Consider the following 20,295-nt stretch of genomic DNA (forward strand, 5'->3'; position numbering starts at 1 on the left):
GAAAGGATCCAGCAGTAGCAGTGAGCTAAAAGCTCCAGTCTTTGATGGGGAGAATTATGATTTTTGGAGAATAAGAATGACAACCATTTTCAAATCCTATGATCTATGGGATATGGTTCAACATGGGTATGAACTACCTGAGATGGAGATCGATGCTCTAGAGGAGGATCTCACAGAAACACAACTCAAAACACTGAAGCAGAATCGGATGGAGGATGCTAGAGCACTTGGAATCATTCAAGGTGCTGTCTCAGACACCATTTTTCCGAGGATAGCAAATGAAGAGACTGCAAAGGGAGCTTGGGAAGTTTTACAGCAAGAATACAGAGGAGACACCAAAGTTAGAAAGGTAAAACTTCAGTCCCTTAGAAGAGATTTTGAGTATACAAGAATGAGGGAAAATGAGCTGTTAAAAGACTACTTCACTAGGCTGTTTGATGTTGTAAACAAGATGAAAACATATGGTGAGGAACTGCCTAATGAAAGAATTGTCCAAAAACTGTTGATTAGTTTGACTAAACCCTATGATTCAATAGTGAGTGTTATAGAAGAAACCAAAGACACTGAAACTCTCAGTGTACAAGAGGTGATGGCATCCTTAAGAGCTTTTGATCAAAGGCTCGAGAGGCATGCTGACTCTGCACCTGAGAAAGCCTTTCAAACACTCAATGTTGGATCTAGTAGTCAAGCCAGTGCAAGCAATCAGAAACCACAGTGGAAGGGCAAAAGCAAGAAATGGGAAGGAAAAGGGTATCACAACTCAAGACCTAACCAAGGCAGCAACACCAATGTAGGTCCAAGAACCAAGCAGCAATGTAAGCACTGTGATAAATTCCACCTTGGAGAGTGTTGGTTCAAGGACAAGCCTAGATGCCACAAATGCAACAGGTTTGGGCACATTATGAAGGACTGCAGATCAAAGAATGTGCAACAAGTAAACTGTGCAAATCAAGTGGAAGAAGAAGCAAATGTGTTCTGTGCTTTCAATGCAAAAATGGAGAGAAACAATGAAGTGTGGTACATTGACAGTGGCTGCAGCAACCACATGACTGCACATGAGTCTTTACTTATTGACATCGACACAAACTTCACTGGAAAAGTGAAAATGGGTGATGGAAACATTGTCAAAGCCACTGGAAGAGGAACTCTGGTTATCAACACCAAGAAAGGAAGAAGATGTATAAGGGAGGTGATGCTAGTGCCTGGATTGGATGAGAATCTACTTAGTGTGGGTCAAATGATGGAGCATGGCTATTTCCTACTCTTTGGGGGAACTGTGGTTGAGATCTATGATGACAGATCCCTATCAAACTTGGTGACCAAAGTGGAAGTGAAAAACAGAAGCTTTCCACTTGTACTGAAGTACTTAGAAGAAATGGCAAAGAAAGCAAGTGTGACAAGTTCTATGAAACTATGGCACAAGAGACTTGGTCATTTAAACATGACAAGCTTACAAAATCTGCAAAAGGATGAAATGGTGCAAGGTATACCAAAAATGGATCAATGCAATGAAATCTGTGAAGGGTGTGTGTTTGGCAAGCATCACAGAGATTCATTTGAAGCTGGAAAGGCTTGGAGGGCAACAAAGCCACTCGAATTGATTCACTCAGATGTGTGTGGACCAATGAGAACAACAACAATCAGTGGAAACAGGTATTTCCTAACCTTCATTGATGATTATTCACGGATGTGTTGGGTGTATTTCATGAGGTTCAAGTCTGAGGTATTCACAATATTCAAGAAGTTTAAGGCAATGGTGGAATTGCAAAGTGGATACCAAATCAAAAGACTAAGAAGTGATAGGGGTGGTGAGTACACCTCACATGAGTTCAATGTATTCTGTGAAGATGTAGGGTTGGAGAAGCAACTCACTGTGGCATATTCACCACAACAGAATGGGATTGCAGAAAGGAAGAATAGGACAATAGTCGAGATGGCTAAGTCTATGATGCATGAGAAGAACATGCCTTATAAATTTTGGGGTGAAGCTGTGAACACCTCAGTGTATCTATTGAATAGGTGTCCTACTAAGGCATTGGAGAAGAAGACTCCATTTGAAGTGTTCAGTGGAAGGAAGCCTTCTGTGAAGCATCTGAGAGTGTTTGGCTCAGTATGCTACAATCTCATCCCTCATCAACTAAGGCACAAGTTGGAGAAATCAAGTAACAAGGGTGTTTTTGTAGGCTATGGTACCAGTGAGAAAGGATACAGAGTTTATAATGTATTGACTCAAAAGATAATCCTATCAAGGGATGTTATCTTTGATGAAGACTCAATGTGGAACTGGGATACAATGGTAGAGGAAAAGGACAGTGTCTCTCTACAAATTGACCTAAACAAAAGGCAAACAAGGGAGCCTATAGAGACCTCAGTTCAAGAAGAAGTCACAGATAATGGTGACATACAAGGGACCCCACAGCAAGCTACTATGAGTCCACAATCAAGTCAATCACAGACAACAACTCCTAGTTCAACTCCAGTAAGATTGAGAAATCTGGATGAGATTTATGCTACATGTAATTACTGTGTAGTAGAACCAGAAACGTATGAAGAAGCTGAGAAAGACAAAGCTTGGAAGAAAGCAATGAAGGAAGAGCTTGAAATGATAGAAAAGAATGACACTTGGGAACTTGTAAATCGACCAAGTGAGAAGCCTGTGATTGGTGTAAAATGGGTGTACAAAGTGAAGCTAAATCTAGATGGTTCTGTGCAAAAGAACAAGGCCAGGTTAGTGGCCAAAGGTTACTCACAGAAACCTGGTGTAGACTTCAATGAAACCTTTGCTCCAGTAGCAAGGTTAGACACCATAAGGACCTTGATAGCACTAGCAGCCAAGAAGGGTTGGAAGCTGCATCAATTGGATGTTAAATCTGCATTTCTAAATGGAGTGCTAGAGGAGGAAGTGTTTGTGGAACAACCTCAAGGGTTCACAAATCAAGAGTTTCCAGAAAAAGTGTACAAGTTAAGGAAGGCTCTTTATGGCCTAAAACAAGCTCCAAGAGCTTGGTACAGTGAGATTGATTCATATTTCATTGAGAAAGGATTTCAGAAAAGTCCTAGTGAAGCTACACTCTACACCAAGACAGAAAGCAACAACAAGACACTCATTGTCTCAATCTATGTGGATGATGTTGTCTACACTGGAAATGATGCTGCAATGATGGAAGAGTTCAAGGAAGAAATGATGAAGAGGTACGAGATGACTGACCTAGGCCTCTTGCATCATTTTCTTGGCATTGGGGTAATTCAAAAAGCAAGTAGCATCTTTATTCATCAAAAGAAGTATGCTGAAACTTTGCTTGAAAAGTTTGGTTTGAAGGGTTGCAAACCAGTTTCTACACCCTTAATTGCAAATGAGAAGCTCAAGAAGGAGGATGGAAGTGAACCTGCAGATGCTAGTCTCTATAAAAGCATTGTTGGCAGTCTATTGTATCTAACTGCAACAAGGCCAGATCTGATGTTCTCAGCAAGCCTACTTTCTAGGTTTATGCAGAATCCTAGCAAGATACATATGGGCACAGCTAAGAGAGTACTAAGATATGTACAAGGAACTCTTGATTATGGGATCAAATATGAGATGGGAAAGTCATCTATTCTAATTGGATTCTGTGATAGTGACTGGGGTGGCAGTGAGGATGATAGTAGAAGCACATCGGGCTATGCTTTCACTTTCGGATCAAGGGTTTTTTCATGGGCCTCTGTGAAGCAACAAAGTGTTGCACTGTCCACAGCCGAGGCAGAGTATGTGAGTGCATCAGAAGCTACATCTCAAGCTATTTGGCTAAGGTTCATACTTAAAGATTTTGGCGAATTGCAAGTTGAAGCCACACCACTTCTGTGTGACAACACCTCTGCAATTGCCATGACTAAAAACCCAGTATTTCATCAGAGAACAAAACACATCAAGAGAAGATATCATTTCATCAGAGAAGCATTGCAAGACAACACAATCAAGCTAATCTATTGCAGCACAGAAGATCAGATCGCAGACATATTCACAAAAGCACTACCGAATGAGAGATTCAATTACCTGAGGGGTTTGCTCGGATTGACTCCCAGAAGCAGTTTAGAAGGGAGTGTTGGAAGCTAACCAGCTCCTGGAGTCGGGGAGTCGAAGGCAGCAAGATACTCCCGAGCAAAAGGATGTCATCTGCATCGAAGAAGAAGAAAGAAAATGAAGGGTTCTAGTCTCCAACGGCTAGTTTTGTTTTTAAATGTTTGTGTAAGTGTGTGAGTGACAAGTGTACACTCCAGATTAAATCATTTAACCCCAAAATGAAGGGTTAGGATGTAATCTGGAGTAGTAAGGCTTAATGGTTGTTAAAGCCTCTTGTCAATCACCTTTTGTAGAAGTATGGGTGATGGAAATGCACCATACTCTTGTGTAAAAATCACTCTACTTATTCAATTAAGTCTGCTGCATTATTTGCATAGCAGAAACCAATCTCCAAGTTCCTTTCTTTTTCAATTTCTCTACTATCCTACCCAAGAAACCGATTCAAACACTCAATCAAAAACATAAACCAAACAAACTTTATCAATCGTTCGATAAATAAACAACCAAAATAGAAAAGCAAATGAATTTTATGCATCAGAAAGACGATAGGTAGGGATTGGTCACCAGCGATTTCGATATGGCTTCGATCTTGAGTCTGGTAGCTTTGTGCTTCTCGAGAGAGAGAGAGAGAGACAGTGAGGAGAGAGAAAGGACGTACAGAAACACGCAGGTAACGTGGTGGTGAGTCGGAGAAGCAGCTGAGGTTTTGGCCCAGGGAATGACTTCTAGAACTATTTATAGGCTTGCTAAATTTTGGGTTGTTTCATCCAATTATTAATTGAGCGAAGGCCTAGAAAACGATCATCATGTCGCTGTTGTCTTGCAATGATCATCTACTTGTATTTCTTTTTATTTATATGTGATATGTTTTTAATTCGATTGTCGATAAAAGTAATTTAAATCACATTATTATTAGATTATTATAAGGTTAAGTTCATCCTCATCCTTCAGCGTAAAAAATATAATTAGCTAAAAAAAATTCACATACCCATCACATATACCAACACAGCACCAAGCGGAATAAAGGAAATCACATATGCTATGGGTGCTAAGTAAGTTAATGCTAAAATGAGATTTCCCAATAATAACTGAAATTCACTGCACTAAAAATTAAGAGGCAAAAGCAAAATCACTCTCTGGCAACATAAATAAAATACGAGGTATTTATCGGTTTGCCCCTTGAACTTGTATAAAGCTGTCAATTTCTTCCACAAACTTTAATTGCTGATTATCCTCCTAAACATTTATAATTGGTGAATTTCCCCTTAACTTTAATTTTAGCCAATTATCCCTAAAATTTTATAAATAGCCAATTTCCCTAGCGTGAGATTTTAAAATTTTCATCCATCCACTTTTTCATTCTTTTTGTCCCATACAGTTGTCATGTGTTGTCTAAGTGATCAAAATTGATGGAAAATTGGGTGAAATTTTTTAAAATCTAGCGTCATAGGGAGAATTGGCTATTTATAAAAGTCCAGAGAGTAATCGGCTAAAACTAAAGTTCAAAAGAGAAATTGACTAATTAAAAAAAATTCATGTGAAAAATTAATAGCTTTATACAAGTTCAAAGGGCAAATCAATATACATGCCATAAAATAAAGCAAATCAAGCTCGATTGAAGTAATCCTAAAAAAACGCTACGTGAAAACTACTTAAGAAGACGTTCATGAAATGTTTTTATAAATCCCAATGGAGGCAAGGCAGCTTCAGTCTTTGATGAGGAACAAAATGAAAGAACTGCTTTTGCATCGCGATAGTCTTGTGACAAAGCATTGTTGCTCCAGTTCATATACGGTTTGCTTTCCTCTTCTCACTCACTTTGTGTTGCAAATCTCTATTTTTGCTCATGCTAGCCTTCGGCAACTATGCGCTTTGTGGTACATGTTCATCTTTGCTAGATGTAGTAGATTCTAGGGTTCTTTAGAAAATGGCCTTTGAAACTCCTATTTTCCAAACAAAAATCCACCTAATATTAAACATCCAAATAAAACCCAAATTTCAAATAGAGTACCATGTAGACAAATATGTAACAAATTATTATCACATATTTACAACTTATGCCACAAAATTATGTCAATAAATATTTTTACTCACCCTAATTATGATTAGTGTTGTAGGCCTATTTGATTGAACGATCTAGGGTTTAGAGAGAGAGGGGGGGGCCGACTATGGTTAGAGAGAAAAGAGAGATTGATTTAATTGTGAGGTGTGTTTGATTCACCCCATTGTGCCTTTATTTATAGTAGTAGGATAGGTAAAAACCTTTCCCTTTGGGATTACAACATTTAATAGGTAATCTACTCCTAATAGGAATATAAGATACATTCTCATCTCTACTAGGATTTACACAATCACATTCATATTCTAAATATGACTGCAACACTCCCCCTTGAGTGTGTAAATACTCAACAAACCATCGCATCAGATCTTCAACAGATAAGGTAGAATAGTTGATAAAGTCATCGGCACAACAGATGATCGCGAGTCTCAAATTTAAGTGAAGTATACATTTGTAGTAAAACTCACAAAAACCTCGCTATGGTAAAACCCAAGGCATGGGGAAAACTCATAAACTAAGGAGAAAAGTGAGCAGTATGCATAATGTCTTTAAACAAACGTCAAACAGGACGAAGGTAGTGAACTTAACAAAGTTTGATCATCCCAGGATGGGTGCCTCATTAAAACCTCGTTAGGTAGCAAAAACCAGTGGGAAAAACGCTCATAATCGTAGGAAAAAGAGTACATTAAAATCATGTGAGTATACTTCTAGATACTCCCCCTGAGTTAGACATAACTTCTAAATAAAAGAACTACAAGCGATTCAACTCAGATAATTTACGCATACCGATTCCTTGGACGAGCTTCTGAAAAGTATACTTGGGCAATGACTTGGTGAAGAGATCGACCAAGTTGTCTAGGGAACGGATTTCCTTGACTTCAATGTTCTGATAATGCTGCTACTGGTGTGAGTAAAAGAACTTTGGCGCTATGTGCTTGGTGTTGTCTCCCTTGATGTATCCCTTCTTCAACTGCTCGATACATGCTGCATTGTCTTCAAAGATCATCGTAGGAAGGTCAACGACTGATGTAAGACCACTAGTGCTTCGAAAATGTCCCATAACTTATCTCAGCCAAAAGCACTCACGCGATGCTTCATACAGGGCGAGAATCTCAGCATGGTTCGACGAAGTTGCAACTAGTGTTCGCTTGGTAGACCTCTAAGATATAGTAGTGTCTCAAACGGTAAAGATATAGTCCATTTGAGAACGTGCTCTATGTGGGTCAGACAAATATCCAACATCTGCATAACCAACAAGGCGAGAATCAATTCGAGGACCATAGAGGGCGGCAACACTCGAAGATTCGTGGGTATAAAACAACCCAAAATTCGTAGTACCCTTGAGGTGGCGGAAAATGTCTTCAACACCATTCTAGTGCCTACTTGTGGGCGCATTGCTATATCTTGCCAAAAGATTCATAGCGAATGAGATGTCGGGTCTAGTGCACTGAGCGAAGTACAATAAAGCCCCAATTGCACTTAGGTAAGGAACTTCGGGTTCCAAAATCTCTTTCTCATCCTCCTTTGGATGGAAATGATCTCGTTTAGCATCTAGAGTTCGAATGACCATGGGTGTACTCAAAGGTTTCGCTTTATCCTCATTAAAATGACGCAACACATTTTGGGTGTAGTTCGATTGATGTACTAGGATTCCATCCGAACAATGGTCGATCTCCAGGCCGAGATAGTATCAAGTTTTACCAAGATGTTTCATCTCAAATTCCGATTTCAAGTGTGCAGCAATTTCCTCAAGCTCTACGAGAGTCCCGATGAGGTTCATGTCATCAACATAAACTGCAACGATTGCAAATCCAAAATGTGACTTCTTTATGAACACGCATGGGCATAATTCATTGTTCACATAACCCTGACTTGTCAAATATTCACTCAGAAGGTTATACCACATCTGTCCGGATTGTTTCAATCCGTAGAGTAACCTCCTCAACCTAATTGAGAGAGTGTTTCGTGGTCTAGAACCATTTGAACCAGTCAATGGAAGTCCTTCTGGAACTTTCATGTAAATTTCTGTATCTAGATCCCTATAGAGATACGCAGTTACCACCTCCATAAGATGCATATTCAGTTTTTTGGAAACTACCAAACTGATTAGGTAACGGAACGTTATAACGTCCATTACAAGGAAATACGTCTCCTCGTAAACAATCTCAGGGCGCTGAGAGAAGCCTTGCACTACGAGGCGTGCTTTGAATTGCACCATTTCATTATTCTCATTACGCTTCCTCGCGAAAACCCACTTGTAGCCAACAGGCTTCACGCGTGGTGGCGTAGGAATGATAGGTCCAAATACCTTACGTTTTGCAAGCGAATCGAGTTCAACATGGATTGCTTGTTTCCAGTTTGACCAATCAGTTCTACGTTGGCATTCATCGATGAAACGTGGTTCAATGTCATCACTAAGCATGATGCCAGTAGCTACTGAGTACGCGAATGTGTCGTTGACGATTATCTCATTCATATTCCAAACCTCATCCACTATTGCGTAGTGGACCGAAATCTTGCGATTCTTAGGAGGCCAGCATGTTTCGTCTAAAGCATCACCGTAATCTAGAATAACCTCATGCATTGGAACGGATGAGTGAGCGATGTTTGGATTCAAACTAGGGTCCTTAGTTGGTGCCATTTTCCTCTTCCGGGGTTGTGAATCCTTTGAACCAAGGGGTCTACCACGCTTCAAGGTCGGAGCAGATGATTGGCTAGCCGCCAATGTACATTGCCACGTGGAAGGTACGGCCTCCCCACCTTTGGGGACGGTCAGGCCTTCCCAGACGGGTTGTTGACGTACACGAGGTACATTTATCCTTGCATGTGTGTTTGCAGTGGGTATATGTGATCTTGTCAACTTTGCTAGATCATTATAAGCATCCGGCATGCTTTGAGCAATGCTCTAAAGATCTATAATTCGTCGCACCTTAGTTTCAGACTAGGCAGTGTGAGGATCTAAACGAGACATAGTGGGAGCATACCACGACAGTTCGCGGCGTTCTACGGGAACGTTAGCATGCTTATCTCCCCTAATGACAGGAAGACTGTCTCATCAAAGTGACTTGGAATCCTCAAGGGTGAAACGACTTATATTTCAACAACCTCTTGTATAGGAATTGAACGTGACAATAAAGTCCGGAGTGGATCCAATTCCCTCTTGTATAAATGAAAGGTTGAGGGGTCGTTTGACTTTTTTGCAAGATTGCATTAATTTTTTAGTTGGCAAAGAAGCCTAGGGTTGAAGACCTTGTACTCCACGTCTCATTATGTGACTAGTTTGATTTGCCTCGCTGCATATTTCAGTGCTATTCTTTGAAGAGTCTGTTAATCCAACGTACAAACTGGCGCTGGAGATCGAAGGTTAGTGGCATACGCCTTTCCTTTATGCCAATTCTCTCTCTTAACAAGGGGGTGCTATATACAACTGATTTATTTCTACGGAGAGGCTACTGCACCATAGAACTGGATTATTTCTACGGAGAAGCTACTGCGCCATAGAACGGATGAATTACAAAGACACAAACAAGAGGAACATTTAAAAAAATGATGAAATTACGAGAAGATTGTACTAAACAAGTAACCAAAAAGCCCCCTTAGCAAAACTTACTTAAAAAGGATAAGGTTAGACGTCCACAAAATGTTTCCTAAAACAAGTTTTCACTTGCAGTCTGGATCTCAATGGAGGGAGGGCAGCTGCAGTCTTTGACGAGGAACAAAAGGAAAGAATTGATTCGGCATCGCGATAATCTTGTGACAAAACGTTGTTGGCACATTGAGAATCACCTCCCTCACACTGAAAGTAGTGTTAACACATTACGCATTCACCCCTCCAACAAGTGAATCACCTGGAAGGAAATCATATTGTTCAGCCATAAGGAGACAGCACCGAAATCAATTACATGGATTCAAAAAAACAAAAAACATATAAACAAACACATAAACTGTTGACAACTCACATAGGAATTTCGCTCGAACCACATATCAAAAGCATGCAATCTGTAGTCAAGTTCTCTGAGCTTCGATTTACCAATTAATGTGCTTCTTAGATTTCTTCCTGCCTCTTATCCTGCAAATCAAATATAGGTAAAGCATATGCCACAATGAATTGGAAAAAACCAATTATCAATGATTTCTCAACTAAATCCGCTCCCTCCCAAAACATCCATGTATTATACAAATCCATAGTTAATAACAAGCTAGTTAACTCTAAATGCATCGAGAAGGCATCACTTTGATAGCCGAAGGATTGCATTCTGAGTAAACGACGTGCAACTTTCCTTGTACCACTAAATCAGAGACATTGAACTTACTACCGTTCCTTCCAAAAAAAAAACAGAAAAGAGAGAGAGAGAGAGAGAGAGAGACATTGAACATGTTAGGTGTTGAGTCGGTTCATATGAAGGAACTTAAGAGCATTTGCTTTCACTATTCTGAAAATCTCCGCCTAGGCACTGTTTTAAAAATCTCCGGTTAGGCACTAGACGACTGACCACTATCCCGACTAATCCCTACGCAATTGAAAATCAAGAAATGACGCCTAGACTGGCTTAGGCGCCCACCTAGGCACCCGCCTAAGTCGCGACTCTCACTTATATAGAAACTAGATAACTTTCATTTTACATTTTATTTTTCAATAAAATGTAAGAGATTTGTTGAATACTTGAATAAACGCTCATTATATACTTGTTCTCATGTTTTCAATATGTTTTAATACTTTATAATTTATGTCATTTTATTTCACAATTTATGTATCCTAATATAATTGTGTATTTTTTAAGTATAAATAGAGACTTATTTATATGATATATAATAAGTTTACTTTAATCCGCCTAGTTCGCCTAGGCCTCTCCTAGCCGCGTAAGCGCTAGGCCACGGCCCATCACCTAATTAGCGCCTAACGTTTTTTAGAACCTTTGTTTTGTCGATGAAGTTCTAATAAGGAACAACATGCTTTAATTCTTGAATCAGACTTCAACAAGTGTTTTGAGTATTACAATAGCAACGAGGGGCAATTCAATTACCGAAACTCAAAACCAAAGGCTCGGTAATGTTCTGCAGTTCAGCGAACAAACACACGTAAATGCAATACTGATAAGCTGAACTCTTATCTAAACAAAGAAATTTGTTACCACTTGTTTTTTATGTAAAAGAAACCCATCACTTACGTAACAAAACATAATCGAACAAACGTTCACATGCAGTAACTGTGGAGATTGACAGTTAAGATACGATATTATTTTGACAAATGCAATAAATTAAAGGCATTTGACTACAAGAAAAAAAAATCAGCTTACATAAATAAAAAGTGGATATATAAACAACAGGTGAGAGGTGTAATTTAAGTACCTTTCCACTTCTTCTCCTTTTGCAACATCGTACAGTGAAACAAAGGATGGACATGCAATTGCATGAAAAAATTCTTGGGTGTGGTCAGTAACTGTAGTTCGCCTGAAAGTTTTTGCTTCTTGATTGTAAGTTGTAACAACCAACAAGCCGGCTGCCACTACGGTTGTTTTGTTCTTCCACGTATGCAATTAGGATTTCTCCATTACTCAAAAACAGCATTGGCATGTACCCGAAACATAGTGGGGACAAGTTTTCGATGACAAGAATTTTAGTCCAGGACTGTTGAACCCCATAATCCTTCATAACCCAGAACTCTAATTTCGTTGACAGTTTATCATGCACACATAGAAGGAGACAACCTCCTAACTGTCCCAAGTGTAAATAGTCTGAATACCACTTAAACATTTCTTCCAACAGCCCAGGTGAGGGTGTGGGCGGGGGTAGCAATCAAAATTGTTCTCTTTCAAAATTGAAAGAATGTATAGAAAACTCTGACAAGTCATATGGTGCCCAATGTTGAGCTCCGTGCAGATAACTGTCAAATGGTAGCTGAATTGCTTTGTTTGTAGATCTCGTAAGTATAGTTTGAGGAACAGTTCCAATGCTTGTCCAAACTCCTGTGCCAAGGGTGTATATCTCAGCCTCACGCTCACCATAGAATTCGTTGTTAGATGAGGTCGTTTGCAACACCTTGTACTCATTGGTCCCAATGCTATAACCAAGTGCAATAAAACCGCAGCGACGCCTACCGTTATTATCAGGTGGAATTGTGATGCACTCACCCAACATAGGGTTGCACACATACAGGCCATCAGTTTCCGGTCCATACAAACAAAGTAAACCATTACACGAGTTTATCAACACGAACTGAAAATTGGGCAGATTATTTTTGGCAGTGAAAGGCGTTTTTTCAACGCCAAAATCAGAACCAGCAGCACCTTCTACTATCTGGGCGAAATCAAGTTCTATCACTGTCGAATAAGAATGCAAAACGTCCATCAAGATCCCAATGGGTGATCTCCGAAGATGGAGACGAGCAAATCGAGGGTCAGAAATTATAGAAAGCCACTCTTTGCAAACGCACTTGCAGTTCAAGACGGTCCTGACGCACAATATCCTTGAGAGAATATCCACCACCAAAACCTTCGGAAGATAGTGGAATTTGCAAGGATCATTGGATTTCCATTCTTCTTTTTCTTTCTCTTTTTTTTTTTTTTTTTTGCTGCTCGTCACTTCTTTGTTTGTATCTCGTTTCTCCATATTCTTAGGGTTTCCTTGATTTCCTCTCGGCGGCATTGTGCCTGTAAATTTTATGCTCCAGAGAGAAGGGGAAATAAATAGATTAAAACCGAAGGGGATTCTGTTGCGTATTCACAAAAGAAAACACGGTAGTTGGTGAGTTTAGGGTTTATATATCAAATCACAATAAAATAAAAATTAGACTTTCTTTTTTTTTTATTCGAAATTACAAATCACACATTTTTTAGATCGATACCGAGAGTGGTTAAACGATTTTTTTTTTCGGAAAAAAAACTAAATAATTTTTTTTGTTGTTGTCAAATGAGTTAAATAGTTAGTTGCTTCGGGAAAGAATAATATTTGACAACTCAAATGATAAGTAGGAGTTCTTATTCAAATTGTCCGTTACCGATTTGTCTTCTCCTTCCTTTCTTTTTTTTTCTTTTTTTTTTTTTTTTTTTTTTTGTTGTTGTTGTTGCAGCAATTGCTTCAGTTTCTGAGAAAGTTATTCAAACAGCCGGAGAAGGGACTGGAATAGAAAAGCAAAAGAAGGAACATGAGCATACGCAGAGAGAAGGGAACAGAAAAATACCTTCCTCCAGCAACAAAGTCGAGCATACAATTGGAAGGTGGTGGTGTGTACACCTGAGCCGTAGCTCTACACACCTTCCTATAAAGCCTCAAAATGCGGGTGGAGACATGGTTACAGATCCAAGATTTGTGAGAACAATGGAGGATGGAAGTAGACTTAGAAAATGGATGGATTAGAGTCCTGGAGGTCGAAAAAATGGAGGGAGAAGAAGAAAAATGAAGGTTGGAATTGGGACTTTTCAATCGAGGCCAATGAATAGTTAGATAGGAGGCAATAGGGGATCGATTACATAGAAAAACGGGTCAGAAAACATGGAGAAAACCAGGCATACAGAGGTGGGAAGAAAGGCAAAAGAAGACGAAAAAGGGATACCACCGACTCTGACCACTGCTAGGGCCGGCGACTGAGCAAGCTGACGGAATTGGGAGCACTCACACACCAGTGAAAAAGCCTCTCACTCAGAAGGAAGGTCTCTCACGCAGAGAAAAAAAAAAGTATGTTTGGAAGGTTTTGGGTCGCAAGAAATCTCTAATGGTTGCTTTATTTTTCTCATGTCTTGCTTCCAAACCATATGGCCAATCATGTCTTGTTTCCCTTGCTCAAAACATACAATATCTCAAATTAATAAAGCATCTACAAATTTCTCCACTGCTAATAGCATAGCCCAGTGGCAGAGAATAAAGTTTGCTAACCTTAAAAATATGGTGGGCTTGGTCCTCGAAGTGTACAAAATTTTATCATTGCCTCATTGGCTAAATTAGGATGAAAACTTAACGCAAAATTGAGTATAATTAAGTCTAGAATTTCTACAGTCGACTCTACTTAGTAGAATAAGGCTTTATTATTATTGTAAATAACTAGGAGTACAATGAGTTATTAGGAAATATCTCCATAATAAAAATATCCTAAAAGTAAATGCTAAGAGCATTTCCAAAGAAGATGTCAAAATGTCCAAATCAGTAATAACAGTAAAAAAAACAGCTTCAATGTTTTCCAACCGAAAAACCAAAGCTGATGTCGCATGACATGAAATACCAACTCTCCCTTGCTGTCAAATAGTTTTTTATTAATTTTTTTTTTATTAGATTTGCAACTCTCCTCTCTCACTCAAACCTGAGAAGTGCCTGGTACATATCAACTCCCAAAGCCGCTCATCCTCCGTCGTTTTGTGCCACTGCTTGCTCACGCACAACGCCATCCCAATCGTCCGCGCGTCCATGTGCTTGAATACCTCGAAGATCATATTGTCGTCCAAATTCGAAAACCCCGCCCCTTTCAGCTCATCCTAGTCAACGCAGTCAACCACCATCTCCTCCTCCTCTTCCTCCACCTTAATCCTCTTCATCTTCACATCCGCCGAACTCGCCGTTGCCATCAAATCGTCCTCCGATGATGCTCTCTTCATCGAACGATTACAACCCGCCAGTCCGAATCTTCCTATCGATCGCTTACAATCAGAGGATTTAAAGTAATATTGGGAAGATTTAGTGGGTAATCGGAAAACCCAGAACCCAAATTGTACGAGCTGTGGGGGTGTGTGAAAAAAAAGGCAGGCAGATTCTTTGCCCTCCCACTTCCCATGCCCTCCTGTTTATGTGGTCACGGTTAAGTCACGTCAACATTTTATATTACTATTCCTTTTTATCTTATTATCTTTATAAAAAAATAATATAAAACGTTGACGTGACTTAACCGTGACCACACAAAACAGGAGGGCACGGGAAGTGGGAAGGCAGAGAATTTGCCTCCAAAAAGAAGGGGGTGGGAAATGCCAGTCCGAATCTCCCACTTCTGTTTACTCTACTTTTTCTTATCTTTTACCCGCCTAATCTCTTTTTAATAAAATAAAAAGAAAATAAAATAATGTAATAAAATATTATTTAATTTGGAGAGCAAAATCTTAAAAAATGTAAAAATACCACATAGGCTGTCAAATTCAAATTTTATGTTTAAAATTTGATATCACCTTTGGGGATGCTCAAAGTCTACAAATTTTATGGTCTGGAAAGGTATATCCTAAAATAAAATGTCGTATTCAAGAGGAAGTCGCAAGCACAGTAACTGCAATTCAACATCGTTAATGGAATGCACAATTTTCCTAGAGAATTAAGTACTAGTTTGGTACTGATGTGGTTTTATAAAAAATGGGTATAAAAAAAAACTGAGCTCAAAAAGATGTTTGGTAAACACTTTAGTTTCACAGTTTGTGTTAGAAAAAATGAAAACGTGAAGTAGCAAAAATGAGCTTATTCTCACAGTATAGCAGAAATAATTTTTTTTTTTTTCAAAGTACACCAATAACAAACCAGCCATAAGTCTACTGTTGAAGACATCATTCACCTCTAAGAGTAATTTTTAGCAAGTTTCATTCAATTCAAACATTTTCTGGGAAGACGGCAGATCTAGTGGCTGATCTTGGACATTAATATAATCATAACTACATACTACACCAAGAAATGTAGCAGAGCTAATAACTATGAAGGTGATGGCTTTTAAGGGTCTTTGCTTAAAGTTTTCAGTCGAGTTGAGTGTCATTTTTCACTGATTCTCCCGCTACTTTTATAGAGTTCTTGTCGTAGGGGTTGTTTGAGAGTGAGGTGCTTAAAAAAAAGCACCCATGAAAAAAAGCTGTGAGGGTTTTAGGTGTTTGGTAAACTGAAAAAAAAAAGCTTATTTTGGAAGCTGCTGTGAGAATAAGCTGAAATCAAAGGAAAAAGCTGAAGCTGCTATTTGCAGCTTTGGAAAACTGGCTTTTTTTCAAAGCACATGAAGCTCCATTGCTCCTTTAATGAAAAGACCCACTATCAGATTGCTTTTTTTTCCAAAAGCACTTTTACAAAAAAGTTTAGTAAACACTCTGCTGATTTATTTTACAGCCGCTTATTCTCACAGCACAGCCGCTTATTCTCACAGCAGCTTTTTTTCAAAGCACAACATTACCCTTTTTTTTTATAGCTTGAGCCCTTTCTCTGTCAAGTGGTTGATGTGACTATACTCAGCAAGGGGTGAGTTCACACCTGATCCTTCCTTATTTACGAGTTTTTACCATCAAAAAGCACTTTCCTCCTGCAAAAATCTCCCTAGCCTGATCATCCTAGGCTTGCCGCCCAATAGCTGCCACGTCATAATATTTAAAAACATTTGGCCCGCAGCTTTCCAAAATCAAATACCCAATAAGGGTTTAATGGTCTTGGAGATGTCTGGGCCTAATTAAATCAAGGCCGAATAATTATCAGTCCAAATAGGGTTAGTTATAGTTCAATTCAGGGTTTTGATTGTTTTAAATTAGACTTAAATGTCAAAATGGTCCATGTGTTAGTCAATTAAGGACATTTCATTTAATCTCTTTTTAAAAATTCATAAGAAAAATAATTACCCTTTCTCTTTACAGAAAAATGCAAATCAATGATTACACATATAAGAAATAAAACTTCCAATCTAAAAAATGATTTAAGGTTGTGACATAGAAAAAAGAGGGGGTAATGTTAGGGAGGAAGTCGGAGAGTTGGGAGAAGAATCATTTTTCTTTTAATTTTTAATTTATTTCATTTAAAATGTTTTAAATCAAATAAATTATAATTTTTTTTACAGAAATTAGATGAAAATGTCTTTAATTGGATAACGGAGATAAAAACATGGATCAAATTGGCCAAATTGAAAGCACAAGGACTAAATTGACCCAATGAATAAAACATGGAGCATTTTAACATTTAAACCTTTAAATTACGAGGGTTTTTATAGTTATGCGAGATTTTGATTACTAAATTTATTTTCCAAACCTGAAAATTTGTTTGATAACTACTTTTAGTTTCACTTTTTAAAAATATAACTTCTTCGAGTTTTCAAAATTTAGCTTCAACTTTCATATTTTTGTTCTCACTATAAATAAAAACTGAAAGTGGTTATCAAATAAGTTTTCCGATGTCTAGACAAAAAAAACATATTGTCAATGTCACAAAAGTGATGACTTACAATTTCTTCGTGTATGGTCAAAATTTATGAAAAACCAATCAACAGGGCTTCAAAAAAGTTATTAAATGAATATCAGTTCTTGTCAAAGAAATAAGGTATAGCTAACAATTAGTTGTGCAAATATCAAACGTTTCACAAAACAAGTTATCACTTGCAGTCTGGTCTCAACGGAGGCAGGGCAGCTGCAGTCTTTGACGAGGGCAAAAGGAAAGAACTGCTTTAGAATCACGATAGCCTGGTGGCGATAGTATTTGTTGACACATTCGGAATCCACCCTCCCCGAAAACATAACCCTTCACGCTGAAAGCTTGTTGACACATCGCGCATTCAATCATAACAATAGTGAATTAGCTGAAAAGAAAACATATTGTTCAGCCGCAAGGAGACAGCAGCAAAACAATTGGATGGATTCAAAAGAAAAAATGACAGATGTACTATGGCAACTCACATAGGAATTTCGAATAAACCAATCAGCAAAAGCATGCTGTTCCAACTCAAATCCTGTGGACTGCCATTTACCGATGTGATTCTTATATTTCTTCTTGTCTCTTACCCTGCAAAAAATATAAAGTATAGGGTAAATTAGTATGAAGGAACCTAAGAGCACTTGCTTTGTTGACGAAGTTCTAATAATGAGCATTAATTCTTGAATCAGTCAAACTTCAAAAAGTGTTTTGAGTACTACTATAGCAACGAGAAGCAATTCAATCGACGAAGGTCAAACGCTCTGTCATGTTCTGCTGTTCAGCAAACACATACAAATGCAAAAACTGATAAGCAGAAGTCATATTTAGAAAAAGAAATCTGTTAACACATCGCTGAAGTAACAAAACCGAGTCGGACAAACTTTCACATGTAGTATCTGTGGAGATAGACAGATATAAATGTAAGTTGACAAATGCAATATATCAATAGTATTCTCCTACAAAAACATCAGCTTCCATAAATAAAAAAGGGAATATAAAAACAATAGAAGAGAAGCATATCTTAAGTGTAATTCAAGTACCTTTCAGCTTCTCCTTTTGCAACATCGTACAGTGAAACAAAGGATGGACTGTAAGCAATTACATGAAAAAAAAAAAAAAAAAAAATTGGGTGCGATTAGTAACTATAGTTCGCCTGAAAATTTTTGCTTCTAGATTGTAACAACCAACAAGCCGGCTGCCACTACAGTTGTTTTGCTCTTCCACGTATGCTATTAGGATTTCTCCATTACTCAAAAACATAATTGGCATGTACCCGAAACGTCTTGGGGACAAGTTCTCAATGACAAGAATTTGAGTCCATGACTGTTGGACCCCATATTCCTTCATAACCCAGAACTCTAATTTGGTAGACGGTTTACCATGCACACATAAAAGGAGACAACCTCCAAACTGTCCCAACTGTAAATAATCTGAATACCACTCATGCATTGCTTCCACGAGCCCAGGTGAGAGTGTAGGTGCGGGTAGTGATCGAAATTGTTCGCTTTCAAAATTGAAAGCATATATAGAAAACTCTGACAAGTCATACGGAGCCCAATGTTGAGCTCCGTGCAGAAAAGCATCAAACGGTAACTGAATTGCTTCGTCTCTATTTCTCTTAAGTATAGTTTGAGGAACACTTCCAATGCTTCTCCAAACTCCTGTGCCAAGGGTGTATATCTCAGCCTCACGCTCACCATAGAATTCGTTGTTAGATGAGGTTGTTTGCAAGACCTTGTACTCATTGGTCCCAATGTTATAAGTTATAACCAAGTGCGATAAAACCGCAGCGACGCCTACCATTATTGTTAGGTGGAATTGAGATCCACTCACCCAACACAGGGTTGCACACATACATACCATCAGTTTCCGGTCCATACAAACAAAGTAAACCATCACAAGAGTTTATCAACTCGAACTCGAAATTGGGCAGGCTATTTTTGGCAGTGAAAATCATTTTTTCAACCCCAAAATCAGAACCAGCAGCAGTCTCTACTATCTGGGCCAAATAAAGTTTTTTCACTGACGAATAAGATCGCCAAACCTTCATCAAGATCCCAATGGGTGATCTCGGAAGATGGAGACGAGCAAATTGAGGGTCAGAAATAATAGAAAGCCACTCTTTGCAAACGCACTTGCAGTTCAAGACGGTCTTGAAGCAGACTATCCTTGAGAGAATGGCCACCACCAAACCCCGCGGAAGATATTGAAATTTGCTGCTCATCACTGCTCTGTTTGCAATCTGTTCCATCGGATTGTGCCTTTCGAGTTCCAGAAAGAAAGGAAATAAACAAATCAAAGATTCAAATTTGAAGGGGCTTTCTCTGCAGCACAATAGTAAGTACACAAAAGAATACACGATGATTGGTTTCTTAATCGTTTGGTTTATGGTTTATGATCTACATCTCAAATCACAATAATAAATAGATATCGAATCACACTATCTAGCCCAAAATTTCAAGCAAATTCGGAACTGAAATTTCGAACAAGCCTTGAATTACAATTCTAACAACGCCTAAACTGTGAAATTTCGCAAATAGATGCGTTCCATAAATAAACAATTAAAAGAGAAAAGCGTAGTAATTTTATGAATCGAAAAGACGAGCTCACCGGCGATTTCGATATGGTTTTTATAGCCTTCTGGTTTTAGAGAGAGACAGAGACAGAGAGGAAAGAGAAAAGACGTACCGAAACACGCAGGTGCCGTCGTGAGTCGGGGAAACCGGTTCAGGGAAGGGAGGGTCTTGAGTGACTTCTGGAACTCAAATCCTAAATGCAGTTACAATTTGGCTTATTATGCAAAATTGCATAATCAATAGAAATGGTTAATGAGAAATGGTCTTGAGATGATCCACCATTTATGATTTTGGTTAAAAATTCTTTGGGTAATTTTTAAAGTTTCGTATCTCAATCAATTCTTAACCAAATTCGACCCATAATATATCAAAATGAATATAAGAAAGTGTAGAACAAGATTATATCTATTTGGAAGCCAATGATTGCCGAAAATAGCCGGAAAATAGTCTGAAAGGTGACTGGTCCGCAGGAAAACTGGAAAACT

At 38.6% G+C, this 20,295-nt stretch overlaps 1 pseudogene; it reads right to left on the reverse strand.

Moving 5' to 3' along the window:
* Positions 1 to 17,260: 17,260 nt before the first annotated feature.
* Positions 17,261 to 20,043, reverse strand: LOC126616027 (F-box protein At3g07870-like; annotated as a pseudogene).
* Positions 20,044 to 20,295: the final 252 nt, after the last annotated feature.

Source organism: Malus sylvestris, chromosome 3 (genome assembly GCF_916048215.2).
Source record: "Malus sylvestris chromosome 3, drMalSylv7.2, whole genome shotgun sequence".
NCBI classification, from domain to species: Eukaryota; Viridiplantae; Streptophyta; class Magnoliopsida; order Rosales; family Rosaceae; genus Malus; species Malus sylvestris.